General features: G+C 34.0%; 1 protein-coding gene across 1 annotated transcript in view; it reads right to left on the reverse strand.

The window, feature by feature from the left end:
* Positions 1-13302, reverse strand: part of COL21A1 (collagen type XXI alpha 1 chain) — a 240435-nt gene that overhangs the window by 116984 nt on the left and 110149 nt on the right. The gene's annotated exons all lie outside the window — the stretch shown is intronic.

The raw sequence follows: 13302 nt of genomic DNA on the forward strand, positions 1-13302 counted from the left end.
AGAGCAATCTACATTCAATGCAATCCCTAGCAAAATACCATCAAAATTTTTCACAGAGCTGCAACACATAATCCTAAAATTTGTATGGAACCAGAAAAGACCCCAAGTAACCAGAAGAATGTTGAAAAAGAAAACCAAAGCTGGTGGCATCACAATTCCAGACTTCAAGCTCTATTACAAAGCTGTAATCAAAAAACAGTATGGTACTGGCACAAAAACAGATAGGTCAATGGATCAGAAGAGAGAACCCAGAAGAAGATCCTCATATGGTCAACTAATCTTCAACAAAGCAAGAAAGAATAACCAATGGAAAAAAAGAGAGTCTCTTCAACAAATGGGGTTGGGAAAATTGGACAGCCACATGCAGAAGAATGAAACTGGACCACTTTCTTACACCATACACAAAGATAAACTCAAAATGAATGAAAGACCTAAAGGTAAGACAGGAATCCATCAAAATCCTAGAGAAGAACACAGGCAGCAACCTATTCTACCTTGGCTTCAGCAACTTCTTTCTAGACACGTCTCCAAAGGCAAGGAAAACAAAAGCAAAAATGAGCTATTGGGACATCAGGATAAAAAGCTTCTCACAGCAAAGGAAACTATCAACAAAATTAAAAGGCTACCTATGGAATAGGAGAAGATTTTTGCAAATGACATATCAGATAAAAGGCTAGTATCCAAAATCTATAATGAACCTATCAAACTCCACACCCAAAAAACAAATAACCCAGTCAAGAAATGGGCAGAAGACATGAACAGACATTTCTCCAAAGATGACATACAAATGGCCAACAGACACATAAAAAAAAATGCCCCACGTCACTTGGCCTCAGGGAAATACAAATCAAAACCACAACAAGATACCATCTCACATCAGTCAGAATGACTAAAATTAACAAGTCAGGAAATGACAGATGTTGTGAGGATGCAGAGAAAGAAGAACCTTCTTACACTATTGGTGGGAATGCAAGCTGATACACCTACCCTAGAAAACAATATGAAGTTCCTCAAAAAGTTAAAAATAGAGCTACCCTATGACCCAGCAATTGCACCACTAGGTATCTACCCCAAAGAAACAAATGTAGTGATCCAAAGGGGCACTTGCATCCCAATGTTTATAGCAGCAATATCCACAATAGCCGAACTATGGAAAGAACCCAGATGTCCATTAACAGAGAAATGGATAAACAAAATGTGAGATTATACCACACACAATGCAATATTACTCAGCCATCAGAAAAGATGAAATCTTATAGATTTACATTGCTGTGGATGGAACTGGAAAGTATTATGCTGAGCAAAATAAGTCAATCAGAGAAAGACAATTATGCAGTTTCACTCATATGTGGAATTTAAGAAAACAGGATCAATGGGGAAAGGAGGGAAAAATAAAACAAAATCAGAGAGGGAGACAAACTGTAAGAGACTTAACTATATGAAACAGACTGAGGGTTGCTGAGGAGAAGGGGTGGGGGTAACTGGGTGATGGGCATTAAAGAGAGCACATGATGTAATGAACACTGGATATTATATGCAACTGATGAATTACTGAACTCTACATCTGACACTATGTTAATTTAAATAAAACAAATTTTTTAAAAATTAAAATTATCCTTTATAAGAGAGAAGAGATTCTGGGATGATTTCATCTGTGGCAGAAAGGGAATCCTCCACAAGAGGAGTAGGAATCTGCCACAGCATGGGAGAAACCAGCCAAAGTTGGTATGCAGACTGGAGTCCTGCAGAGTCCTTGCCACAGAGTGAGTATGCTCCCACCCAGTAATTCTTCCCCATGAGCCTTAACAGAGTACACAGAACACACAAGTAATACAAAGAAAATTGAGAGCAAAACAGAACAGCAAGAGAGAGCTTCCACTTTCTTCCACCTGTTGAGGTACCCAGGGAATTACACAATACAAATCTATGGCTTGCTAAAGTCTGGCGGAGAAGCAACAGAACTGAGAGTAAGTCCCTCCAAGGCCCTCTAGTCCTTCACTACAGTGGAGAGAGAGAGATCTCAAAAAGCAGAAAGCCAAAGGAAGTACAAGAGAGAAAAATAAAATTTGGAAATACAAAAAGGTGGAAAACATACTGTCAAGATAAAAGAAATCTCCCAAGGATCTCCCAAGATATGAGAAGAAGCAAGAGAAATCTGATGTCTCATTAGGATTAAAATATTCAGTTTAAGCAGATCTACAAATGACCTAAATATGAGAAATATCAAATAGGAACTGTAAAATTGTTATAAATATGTTAAAGAATCTAATGGACAACAATGAGCAAATAATATGAGAAATTTCAGATGAGAGATGGAAACCTTAAAAAAATGACACAAGCTGAAACGCTTGCCATGAAAAACATATCAAAAAATAACTCATACAATGGGCTTACCTACATATATCTGAGGAAAAGATTAGTAAACTTGAAGAGGTCAACAGAAATTATCTAAAATGAAACCCAAAAGGGGGCTAGGAGAGAATGATAAAAGGAATGAGCATCTGAAATCTATGGAACAATATCAAGTGGTCTTGATTTAGCATACAAGCAATCAGCTTTTCAGATGGAAAGGAGAAAGTGAGTGTTTGAAATATTTGAAAATACAATAGCCAAAAGTTTTCTAAATTGACAAAGGTACCAACAATCAGAGAAAAAAAGTTAAACCCCAAGCAAGATAAAAAGTGAGTCACACCTAAGCACGTCACACTAAATTAGTATCAAAATAAAAGAGAAAATTCTGAAAACCAGCCAGAGGAAAAAGGACATTGCATACAGAGGGACAACAGTTTGAATTTTAGATGGAAATTTCATAGTCACAGAATGGGCAGATCAGAAAGACATAAAAATTCTAAATGTGTAGATATCTAACAATAAAGCTTCAAAATACATGGAACAAAAAAATGGGGAAAAAAACAAAAAATTTCAAATCAAAATGTTTCATTTTAACACCCACTTTTCAATAAGATTGAATTAGACAAAAAAAATTTCTAATGGCATAGGTTTGAAAAACATCAATCAACTTCACCTCATTGACATTTACAGAACACTTCACCTAACAGTAGCCAGAATATATATTCTTTTGTAATGGAAAATGCAATAGTCATATATAGGCTATATGCTGGAGAAAAAAAATAAGCCTCAAATTCCAAACAAATTAAATTACATCAATTATATTTCTTTGACCAAATGGTATTATATTAAAAAAGGAAAATAAAAGGAAAAAGAAGAAAATCCCAAAAGTCTTCGAAATTTAGCAACATATTTCTGTTTAATTCATAAGTAAAAGAGATCAGAAGGGAAATTTTAAAATATTTCAAATCAATTAATAACTTTTTTTAAAAAATCAAAATTTTGTGATGCAGCTAAAGCACTGCTTAGGGGGAAAGTTTAGCTTAAAAGGTATATATTAGAGAAGAATAATTCAAAATATTTAAACTTCCATTTTAAGAGGCTGGGGAATGTAGGGGTTCCTGGCTGGCTCAGTCAGAGGAGAATGCTTAATCTCGGGGTTGTGAGTTCAAGTCCCACACGGAGTGTAGAGATTACTTAAAAATAAATAAAAACTTAAAAATATATATTTTAAAGAATTTAGAGAAAAAAACAAATTAAAGCCAAAAGTAAAAGAACTGATGAAATAGAAAATTGAAAAATAAAAGTTAATTATTTGAACAAATGAAAATTCTTGGAAATCCTAGCAAGGATAACCAAGATATAAAACAGAAAACATAAATTATATGAGTCAATATTGAAATACGGGATGCCACTACAGAGCATACAAACATAAAAAAATAATAGACAGATAAAATAAAAAAAATTCCAGAACACACTACCTATAAAAGGTATTCTAAATTGAAATTCTCTATTAGAGAAATTGAATGTTGAAACAAAAATTTTCCCAACAACACAAAAAAGCAAAACAAAGTAAAAAACTCTCCAGATCTAGTTTCACCAGTAATTTCTACAAACGTTTAAGGAAAAAAAAATAGTAATCAAATTATTTTATGAAATGAAATGAAAATAGAGGCAAAATTAACTCTCCCCAACTTTTTGTATCAGACCAACATAACCCTAATAGAAAATGAGACAAAGATATTACAAGTTATGAAAGCTATAATCCATTATCCCTCGTGAACAAAGATGTAAAAAAATCCATAAAATATTAGCATATCAAATCTAGCAATATATAAAAAAGATCATGACCAAGTAAAGGTTATCCCAGTTATGCAAGATTGGTTTAAGTTTCGAAATTCAACTGATGTGATTTAAGAGACTAAAAAAGAAAAATCACATGAACATCTCAATTTATACAGTAAAGGCATTTAACAAAATTAACACCCATTCATGATAAAATTCTCAGCCAACTAAAAATAGAAGGGAACTTCTTCAACATGATAAATGCCATGTATGAAAAATCATCAGCTAGCATCATAATCAAATGGTGAAAGCTGAACAATTTCTCCCCCAAATCAGTAAGAAGTTAGACATATTCTCACATCACTTCTATTCAAAGATGTACAGTCTCAGCCAATACCATATTCAAAATGAAAAATAAAAGATATAAAGCCTATAAAGAAATAAAATTATAATTATTTATAGACAACATGATTTTCTACATAGAAAACTTTTTGACATCTACCAAAATGTTAGTAAAACTAATATATCAATTTAGCAAGGTCACAAGACACAAGGATAATAGGGTTTTATTTTTTAAAAGCATATCTACATACTAGCAACAAAACTGGGCAGTGAGGGAGAATGTAATACTATATTTAATAGTATCAAAAGCATCATAAACCTAATGAAAAATGTGCAAGACCTCTCTACTAAAACATATAATACATTGTTGAGAGCAATTAAAGAAAGCACTAAATAAAGATCTACATTAATAAATTAAAATACTCAGTAGGGGCACCTGGATAGCTCATTTAAGCAACTAAATCTTAATTTCAGCTCTAGCCATGATCTCAGGATCATGAGATCAAGCCCCAGTTCAGGCTCTGCACTCACCATCAAATCTACTTGGGAGTCTCTCTCTCCACCCCCACTCCCACCCCCACCCAGACCCTCCCCCAGCTTGTGCTCTCTAAATGAATAACCTTAAAAATAAAAAGACTCTGTATTGGTTACATGTCCACTTTTCTTAAATTGATATATAAATTCAACACAACCCAATCAAAATCCTAGCATATTTTAAAAAGAAAGTGATGAACTTATTCTAAAATTATATAAAATGCAAATGATTTTCAATTAGAAAAGCAATCTTAAATGAAAAACAATCTTCAATAACGAACAATCTTGATTAAGAAAAACTAAACTGGAGAATTTACACTACCTGATTCTGGATTATAAAGCTCTAATAATCAAGAAACTATGTCATTGGCATAGGGATAAACACAGAATGGAACACAAGAGAGTTCAGAAATTGACCCACACTTACACAGTCAATAGATTTTCAATACAAGTGTCAAGGTAACTGAACAGGAAAGTCTTTCCAATAATGGTGCTGGACCAACTAGATAAACACAATAAAATGATCCTTGACACCCTATCTCATTCCACATACAAAAAATAGATAAAGTATAGATACAAATGTAAAAGCTAAAACTATAAAGTTTCTAAAAGAAAATTTAGGAGAGTATCTTCATGGCCCTGGGATTAAGCAAATTTTCTTAGGACACAAAAACTACTAGCAATTTTAAACATGGATACATTAGATTTCACCAAAATTAAACATTTGTTCCTCAAAAAAACCATTAAGAATACAAGCCAATATTCACAATACTTACAAAAAAAATGACCCATTCCTAGAATATATAAATTTTTTAAAGTTTTACAATATTACTCAGCCATAAAAAGTAAAATAAAATCTTGCCATTTGTAATGACATGGATGGACCTAGAGGGTTGATAATTGTATAATTTGTTGTATATAATTCAGACCTCAATGAAAAACAGTCAATGCAGTACCATCACAGTCATTTTCCAATTAGGCTATCCCCTCTAGACACAGAGCTATAAAAGGCAAAAATGTCAATGAGAGGCATTTTTGGTGAGTCATTACCAGGATGTGCTGTTTTATGACAACAATATGTGCTAATAAATATTGAGTAACTTCCTCCCCAAAAGCCTCAAAGTTGAGTTATTCTGCTCCTCTACCAAAATCATCTTCATTATTTCTATGTAGTATCTAATTCCTTCAGAATTCTTGGGATAAAGTTAATTGTCTGATTTTATTAAATTCTAGACTGACGACCATTAAAGTAGATGATATGAAAAGAGCATTAAATTAAATATATGTTACTGTCATGTTATTTAACCTTGGAAACATAACTGGTATGTTTTATAAATATATTTTATAACTAGCTCATTTTACATATGCTTAAGGGCAATGTATATAAACTGAAGCATATCAAATTTTAACTCTTACTTCAATCACCTGGGGAGTTTGTTAAACATATGGATGCCATAGTCCTAACCAGTAGCTTCAGATTGTAGAGGAAGGGACCAAACATTTAAAAATAAAAAGCTTCTCATATCCATATGCTAATGTATACCAAAGTTCTAGAAATTTGGTATAAGGTAATCCAAAAATGATAATAAGGAAAAAAGTTTTACAACTCCTATGGTTCCTATTATTCTGGTACAGAAATAAGTTAGCAACCCCAAATAGGAAAGCATTACTCAGAGACTCTCTACAAGCAAAAATGTGTAAAGATTTGCTACTCAAAGAGTGGCTCACATGTCATCTTTAATTAAGATGTTTAATTAAAAGCATATAAATAGCAATAATGCTATATAAATAATTCTTAATGGATAATGAGAAAAGAGGGAATTACTTTTAACAGAATGTTGGAATTTAAACTGTGCTCCTGGGACGCCTGGGTGTCTCAGTGGTTGAGTGTCTGCCTTCAGCCCAGGGTGTGATCCCAGAGTTCCAGGACCGACTCCCACATCGGGCTGCCTGCATGGAGCCTGCTTCTCCCTCTACCTATGTCTCTACCTCTGTGTGTGTGTGTCTCATGAATAAATAAAATCTTTTTTTAGATTTTATTTATTTATTTATTCATGAGAGACATAGAGAAAGAGAAAGAGAGGCAGAGGGAGAAGCAGGTTCCATGCAGGGAGCCTGATGTGGGACTCGATCCCGGGATTCGGGATCAGGCCCTGGGCTGAAGGCAGATGCTCAACCACTGAGCCACCCAAGCATCCCTAAATAAAATCTTTTTAAAAAAAATAAACTATACTCCTCTGTTCATGTAGATACAGCTAAATGCACACCAAGCAATCCAGCTTATAGATTTAACACTATAACTTAGTATCTATTGTCTAATGTTCTCCCCCCAAAAATGAAACTGATGATCTATAATCTTCCTTTCAACTTAGAAATAATGACCCATATTCTCTGACTTCACATTATTGTGATAACGAAAATACAGAGTTGACAATGCTTGAGACAACACTTTGTTTAATCTTGGGAAGTGTTGAAGAAAACAAGACTTGCTTAGGTAACATGGCTTGCCTGTCGCGTGTGCTCCAATAAGCAGCAAACCCAAAGGTTCTGGGAATTCAGAAGTAACCAAAGTAGATAAGGAATCTGTTTTCATGTAGTTCCTGTTCCAGAGACTAAATAAGTAAGATAATTTCATATAATGTTAAGTACTATGAAGAAATACAAACAGTAATGTATGACTTGGGGCCAGGAGAGGAGTGGCTCCTTTAGATTGAGGAGTCAACCTATTCCTCTAAAATGATATATTTGAGCTGACAGTTCAGTAATGTGAAGAAGCCATCCTTGCTCAGAAGTAAGGACAAACTTTCCCTTCTGTGGATGGAGTAAGTTTGGCTAGTTCTATGAACAGAAGGTCAGTGAAGAACAAGAGAAAAAAATGGCAGGAGCTAAAATGAAGTACCAAGAACTACATGTAGTATGTCAACTTTCGAACTGTCTTCCCTAAATGCAAAGTGAATCCAATGGAGGGTTTTAAGCATCATGTTCAGACTTTTCACATTTAGTATATCATCCCACTCCCCAAATCAAAGAGCTCTACAAATTTTAATAGTTGATTCTTCAGAGAAAACAAGAGAGAAATCAATTCTTCAATTATTATCCTTTTTTACTTTTCATAACTCTTCCATTTATTCATCCTTTGTGTTGTGATACAGTCTCTGATATTTTATTAAAATCAAAATAACCAGCGGAAAGCCTGGGTGGCTCAGTTGATTAAGCATCTGATTCTCAGTTTCGGCTCAGGTCATGATCTCTGGGTCATGAGATTGAGGCTATGTTGGGCACCACACTGGGTGTGGGGCCACCTGAAGATTCTCTCTCTCCCTCTCACCCTCCCCCCCTAAAAATAAAACAATAAATCAAAATAACTACTTGTAGTGAATTTCTGAGAGCAGCAGATACAAATGAAAGCAAATTCCTTGTCTCCCGTCTCCTTGCAATTAATGTCTTTTGCAGTGGGTCAGTGGTTAAGGCATGGGAATAAGCATGAGGAGCCATCAGGAATGTAATAAGGACTTTCAAAATAAGGGACTGTCAGGAAAGATGCCATCTCAAAATTTGGTTGCTATGCTTGGCTATAAAACCTTCAAATAAAATTAAAAACTAAAAATAGTGCCCTCCTGAGACACTAACACTCATGCTTATTTATAGGCTCTTTTAACTAAATTGTAAGACAGGAAAAGGTGGAGAAACAAACTCTGGTCCTTGCACTTTCATGCACACAAACAAACACACATCTATTATGTTCTGTATTTCTGACATTATGATAGAAGGAAGCATTAAATGAGACACAAAATTTAGAAGGGCAAAATGCTGGCAAACCAGAAAAAGAATTAAGAAATAATTCCCGTATATGTGTATTAATGTACAGTTGAGTTTTAAGTTAACATTACAACAGCAGAACTAGTTATAACTTTTGGAATTCCACAGGTCCATTCAAGCCCCTCAAAATATATAATTAATCATTGCCACCTTGATTGTGTGTAACAATTTGTGGATATCTAAACAACTGACATTTATTTATTTCTAGAGAAATTTATTATATTTCTCTAAACGACAACCTGGTGTGGGAGGGCAGACAGGTAATTATAAATCCCATCTTATAGACAGGCTAACAGATTCAAAGATGCTATTATTTTATACATTATAAAGTTTATTTTCACACTGCAGAGAGGGTGATTTCTTTTTTGATTCACCTGTAGAGGACATCACAGAGTATTCATTAAAGCCTCACATCACAGAGTATTCATTAAAGCCTCACAAGACAAAGTGAAGGGCAGTAACTTGGTTGTCAGTAGTTTGGTGGAGTGGTTTAAAACCCCATCTGGGGCAGCCCTGGTGGCTCACCACCTTCAGCCCAGGGCATGCATGATCCTGGAGACCTGGAATTAAGTTCCGCATCGGGCTCCCTGCATGGAGCCTGCTTCTCCCTCTGTGTCTCTGCCTCTCTCTCTCTCTCAAGAATAAATTAAAAAAAAAAAAAATCTGGCCATAGCAACTTTCTGAATACAGAAGCAACAAAGTATATAGGTTTGTGTAATCATCCAAAATGAGATCAGTAGGGATCCCTGGGTGGTGCAGTGGTTTAGCGCCTGCCTTTGGCCCAGGGCGCGATCCTGGAGACCCGGGATCAAATCCCACGTCGGGCTCCCGGTGCATGGAGCCTGCTTCTCCCTCTGCCTGTGTCTCTGCCTCTCTCTCTCTCTCTCTCTCTGTGTGTGTGTGACTATCATAAATAAATAAAAATTAAAAAAAAAACAAAAAAAAAACAAAAATGAGATAAAAGATAAGATAAAAGATACCAAGATATCCTTGGTAAAAGATAGCCAAGGAACATGGAGGACAGTGTATTTTATTTGCCCCTGGCAGCAAACCCACTGAAATCAGGCTATGAGATTCTGTCAGTAATTTAAGCTGTGCTTAGAAATGTAGCCCTTTGTTTTTACCCTTAAATTCCTCTTATATTAACATATATTAGCCTAATTTTCACTTTTTCTTAATTCACCTCTAATTTTTAAAACAAAGTATTAGGAAAGTAAAAACAACAACTCCCAAAGATTTAGCTAATATTTTAACATCTAACTCAGGTCAAATTGTTCTCCAGCCACTTGATCTTCCTATTCAACCATAATACACCCAAGAGTGGTATATAACAATTCATGAGGTGTGAGTTCCAGTCCTGGATGTCCCATTTGCCTACTTAGAAAATAAAACAAGAGCACATGCAAAGTTAAATAGCCATACAGGGTAATAAATACAAAATAAATGGCATAGACAAAAAAGGAGCCAGGGTATAGGAAATGGATGGAAATGAGAATTTCATGTTCATCCCAATTGTGGTTTCCAAATACCATTTTGCACTAAAAGAAACCAGGGTTCTTTGGAAATACAGCTGATTCCAAATCTGGCATATCTGAAACTTGAAACAGAAATCTTGTCATTTAAAACAAGGAAGAGTCTCAAAAACTACTAGGATTAGATCAAAAGGACAGGAGAGCTAAACTGAGGGATTCTCTTTGGGTAACAATGAAACCATATGATCACTAAAAATAATAATAACTACAATGGACTGAACAATTTGCTAAACCGAGGAATTCATAACGATATATACAAAAAACACCATGGGTCACCTTTGGAGGTTGCTAGTATGCAAATGAATCAGGTAATTTCTTACTTTTCCTACATGTATGATATTTCATGGTAATACAACAGTTGATAAAGCAACATTAATAAATGCCAGAAGAATAACAGAATTAGAAAATCACATTTTGCAACTCCTATTGAAATTATGGATCTAGGCAAGGATCACCAGGGCTGCTTTTATTATTAGGTGAAAGGTCAGAGAGGAAATTAGGACAGAAGCATGAGGCTTGACTATACCTGAACCCATCCACCTTGGCATCATTACAGAATTAGACATGTTCCTTCCAACATAACAGGAGAAGTACATTTTCATTTGTAAATTATTTATTGGCCAATAAAAAGTAAAAACTGAATCTACTCAACTCTATATACCTCAATTCTAAGAAATATGGGAATATGTTAAATGACATCAACAGGATGGAATCAGCTGTACAATCAAGAAATAAATGATATGAAAATAAAAGTAAGGGGACTTAACAAATACATCAATTAAATGCAGTTGCAGAATTTGCTGGAATCCTGATACAAACAACAAGCTGTATGTAGATATTTTTGATACAGAAAAAATTGAACATGAACTGAATATTAGATGATATTCACCATTTTTAAAAATTCATTGGGTGTGATATTAGCATAGTGGTTACATTTGCTTTATCTTCTAAAATATTCAAAGAAAAAGTATATGTAAAATAAAAGTACAAGCCATGCAGTTGGAAAAAACATTTTTAACACATATAATCAACAAAAAATTTGTATCCAGAACACACATTTAACTAATTTAAAGCTGCCTAGTTAATAAAATACTTCAATCCATGCTTTTATCAAAATCTAATGAAATATTTATGCCTACATCAGCAATTCCAAGTATGATGTTATGAATAGTTTTATGATTTTTCTAACCAAGTTTGAAGTGTTTCAAAGATGACGAAACTGTCAATTGAGCACTGTAAAAAAAAAAAAAATGGCACCAATTCAAATTTCCTGGAGATTTTAAGAGACTTGATCAAACCTGAATAATTACTCCTAAATCAGTATCGATCCTAAGAGAGCAAATAAAATTAGCACTAAGCATTTAATTAACATTTCCTTCATTCAAACTATAGCTATGATATACTAGAGGGTTTCCTAGAAATGCTTTATGATACCCTGGAGCCTCATATAATTGATATGTACTGTATACTTAGGTTCATTTCTAAATGTCTGGATCATTACTTTTTTATTTTGAATTATCACTGAAATAATTATCTCTGATTGCTGTTGAGAGGTAACCACTGATACATTATCTAATGTTAATTGCTAGTCAGGAATACAGTCCCTCCCCAAATAATATTATTCCTACAGTTAATATGAACTTAAGTGATTTTAGCATAGTTTTGCTAAAAATAACTGTTCCTACTCCAAGACATTTTAGGTTTATAGATAAAATTCTAGATTTATTAGACTAATGACACATTGATAAAAATATTTAAGTGAAAGAATGATAATCACTTTCTGAAAGTGTAACTTTTCCCTTTCAAGGAGAACTAATCACACAAAATAAAACTGCATGGTGCTTACATGGAACCCAAGGGAAAACCTAGAGAAATAGTAAAATTTGGAGTCATTGACAAAAAAAAACAAAATATCATCAAGGAAAAGGCACCAAAAAACAGGCAAAGGATAGATGCAAAACATCATCAGATGATAACTGAAGATGATACTTAAAGTTCTCATTGATCTCTAAGAATATTTTGTGCAAAGATGTGAAATGCCTGATTTCCACAGTAAGATGTTTCTATCATAGCTTAGTGAAGCATTAAAAAATTACATATATTCAAAATTATTAGAATTATTTTTATCCATTAATGATGTGTACCTATCTGCTAAAAATCAATGAGTGCAAGCATTATGTGGCTTAGAAAATATTAGACTGGGTTTTGCAAGATTGTATGTCGCCTGATTCTGCTATCATATGAAATTTAAGCAAAAGAAAAAGAAACAAACAGCTGGGACTTAGTTTTCTTTTCCATAAAAAGAAAAGGGTTGACCAGTCAGCCAGTCTGTGAATCTATGATAATCAGCAAAATCAATTTACATGGTCTTCTTTAAAAATAAAAAAAATAAATAAATAAAAATAAAAATAAAAAAATATATATATATAATTACACCTTTGTGTAGCCTGTTGTTAAAAAAAAACAAATCATAGACATTTAAGAAACAAATAACCAAGATATTTTATTTCACTGGATAAAAAAACAAACGTGTAGGGATGACTGGGTAGCTCAGCGTTTGAGTGTCTGCCTTCGACTCAGAGCATAATCCCAAGATTCCGGGATCAACTATAAAAGTGCCTGCTTCTCCTTCTCCCTATGTCTCTGCCTTTCTCTGTGTGTCTCTCATGAATAAATAAATCTTTAAAAAAAAAAGATATAGTGTTGGTTAGATTTACTGTATAGCATTCATCATTTAGTAAATGGCACTTTCATTTACATTATTGCTCTCATCCACATAATTTGTCTGAACTCAAAACCAAAAACATCTACTTCACTACTATTTATGTATAGAAGAATCATCTTCCCAACTATTGAGTGTACTTGTCCACGCAGGACCTGTATTCAAACCTTGATCACGTATCATTAGCCTGGGCAAATTCTCAAACATTGCTGAGCCATA

This window comes from Canis lupus, chromosome 12 (assembly GCF_003254725.2).
Source record: "Canis lupus dingo isolate Sandy chromosome 12, ASM325472v2, whole genome shotgun sequence".
Taxonomy (NCBI): Eukaryota; Metazoa; Chordata; class Mammalia; order Carnivora; family Canidae; genus Canis; species Canis lupus.